This window comes from Tupaia chinensis, unplaced genomic scaffold (genome assembly GCF_000334495.1).
Source record: "Tupaia chinensis unplaced genomic scaffold, TupChi_1.0 Scaffold000532_1, whole genome shotgun sequence".
NCBI lineage: Eukaryota > Metazoa > Chordata > Mammalia > Scandentia > Tupaiidae > Tupaia > Tupaia belangeri.
Genome location: NW_006160045.1, coordinates 9,872,376 through 9,875,050, shown reverse-complemented (window position 1 = coordinate 9,875,050; position 2,675 = coordinate 9,872,376). Strand labels below are relative to the sequence as shown.

The 2,675-nt window shown below is 44.4% G+C and overlaps 1 protein-coding gene and 1 long non-coding RNA gene across 2 annotated transcripts in view; one reads left to right on the top strand and one right to left on the bottom strand.

The window, feature by feature from the left end:
* The window catches only part of LOC106735811 (uncharacterized), a 6,338-nt gene extending 4,719 nt beyond the window's left edge, over positions 1-1,619 (top strand). The window contains exons 2-3 of the long non-coding RNA XR_001371029.2: positions 555-607; positions 1,535-1,619. This is a non-coding gene — a long non-coding RNA (uncharacterized LOC106735811). The remainder of the gene's footprint in view (positions 1-554; positions 608-1,534) is intronic.
* The window catches only part of NVL (nuclear VCP like), a 133,538-nt gene that overhangs the window by 129,253 nt on the left and 1,610 nt on the right, over positions 1-2,675 (bottom strand). The gene's annotated exons all lie outside the window — the stretch shown is intronic.

Sequence of the window (2,675 nt, the reverse complement as noted above, 5' to 3'; positions counted from 1 at the left end):
GTGCGACTCCTTAACGAGAAAGCCTATAAAAAAAAAAAAAAAAAAAAGATTTTGGGCATTGGGACCAGCAGTTGGCATAATGGCTATGTTGCTGCACTCCCGTGTTGTCAACTGTGGTTCGAGTCCTGGACCTGGTGGCTTAAACTCATGTCAGGTGCATGTTTGTGCCCAAGATCCTGAGGAGAATGGAGGAGAAGGGATTGTGGTGTGGCCCTGCTCCCTTAGGGGTGATTTCTCACATTCTGTCTCTCTGTCTCTCTCTGATTTACTGGCGAGCGCATGTGCCCTATAGCAAAAACTTCTCCAAAAAATAAGATTTGGGGTATTCATGCACACATACCTGGGTGTGATTTTTAAGCCTCCAGGTCGGGGACTTGAACTGCAGTCAGCTATGTAGGTATCCAGTGCCTTAACCACCTTGCCATCTGCTGACCTCAGCAACCATTTATTTACTTATTTTTTTTAGCAACCATTTATTTAACAGCAGCTATTTATAGGCTAGAGATATTTGGCATAGGAAAACTAAAAATCTGTTACTTTAATTGTAATCACAGGTGTGACTGGCTAAGTACATAAAGAAGACAATGTGATGAATATTCTGATAGATGTAAGTTCAAGGTACTGTGGGAGTGTAGTGTGATAGCTGGTTTATAAATAATCTACTAATTGTGGGACCAGCAGTTGGCATAATAATCTACGAATTGCATGTCTAACGTTAACCTATGAACTCTTTATGAATTTATGAACCTCTGCTGTATCAAGCAAATCTAGCTGGTTTTGCCTTTGTAGCAATTTCCCCACCCATCCTCTTTTCTTTTAAGTGATCTCCTTACTATGTATTTGTCTCCCTTTCATACACCAAATAGCCAGAATAATATTTTGTAAATGCTCATCAAAGTACTCTTTTTGCTGAAAGCCCCCTAGTAGTTTCTCATCATGTTAGAACCAAACTGAAACTCCTTGCCTTGTGTGGGAGGCTGTGCACCAGTGAGTGTGCCAAGGTCATTAGGTTCCGGTTTCTCAGAAAGCAAACAATTACACAACGCCAAAAGCCATGATTGGCTCCCCTTCAAAAACCTAACGTGGGACCAGCAGTTAGCGTAATGGCTATGTCGCTGGACTCCCACGTAGTCGACGGCGGTTTGAGTCCCGGACCCGGTGGCTTAAACTCACGTCGGGTGTGTGTGTGTGTGCCCAAGATCCTGAGAGGAGAATGGAGGAGAAGGGATTGCAGCGTGGACATCCCCCTGGGGGGTGATTTCCTGCTTTCTGTCTCTCTGTCTCTTTCTGTCTGGCGAGCGCACACGCCCTATAGCAAAAATCTCTCCAAAAAAAAAACAAAAAACCTAACCTTCAGAACCTTGCTCTGATTGGCCACTAGAATCCCTCAGATTTGCATAGTGAGCACCTCATGATTGGTCCAAAAGCAACCAATTATAACCCACCTTTTACAACCAATCATAACCCACCTTGTACAACAAATCACAGCCCACCAACATGTATATAACCACGATCCCTGGCCCACAATCACCAGACGACATAGCCGACCAGGAAGACGACCCTGAAGACCCTGAAGAGTTGTAACACCGCATCGTCTCCAGAAGACCCTGAAGAGTTATAACACCGCGGCGTCTCCAGACGACCCTGAAGAGCTGTGACACCTTGTCATCTTCGAACGACCCTGAAGAGTTGTGACACCGCGTCGTCCCCAGACGACCCTGAGGAGCTATGGCACTGTGTCGTCTCGTCCTGCCTACAATAAATGGACGACCCTGACTCTGCGTCGTTTCCGTGTTGAAACACTGCACTGTTCGTCCCAGCTCTCACTCCTTCCCTCAGGAAACCTGTTCAACTGTCCCCCCGGGTCGGGACAGCCTAGTGTCGGTAAGGTCCACACAACCTTACCCTGTCCATCTATGACATACGAAACTATGTTGCCCTTATTCATAACAGTACGTCAGCCACATACATCCTTTCCTCTGTTCCTTAAACACACCAAGCTTCTACATGCAGTCACACTTTTGTTCCTACAGTCTGAAACACTCTGCCTGCAGTTCCTCACAAGCCCATGCTCAGCTTCCTACAATACTTTGCTGTCAGTAAGTCAGCCTGGCCTTTACTGATCACTGAGTCTCCAGTGTTTCTCTCTCCTTTTGAGGTACTCACAACTGCCTGTCATTAATAGATTTGTTTTGTTACCTGTAAGTTACAGGCTTGTATGGACTTTAACCCTCTTGTTCATCTTGAATCCCTAAGACTGAAACAGTTTCTTTTCTTTTTTTTAAACTGGTGTATTTTTTATTTATTTATTTTTTATTAATTTTATTTATTCATTCATTCATTTATTTATTTTTTTAATCTGACCAAAGAGAGGCACAGAGAGAGAGAGAGAGTGAGGAAGCAAGCCACCAGGCCCGGGACTCAAACTATGGTCGGCCATGTGGGAGTGTCCAGCACCTTAACCACCACACCACCTGCTGGCCCCGACTGAAACATTTTCTGACATATACTAGTCCCTCAGAAAATACTGGTTGGATGAGTGAACGAATGACTGATAAAATTTGCTCATAAGCTTATCACTGCTTGAAGTTATCTTCTTCCTCCTTAGCGACTACTCTATTGTCTGTCTGTTCCACTCACCCTACCTGAGCAGCACCTTTTTTTTTTTTTTTTTA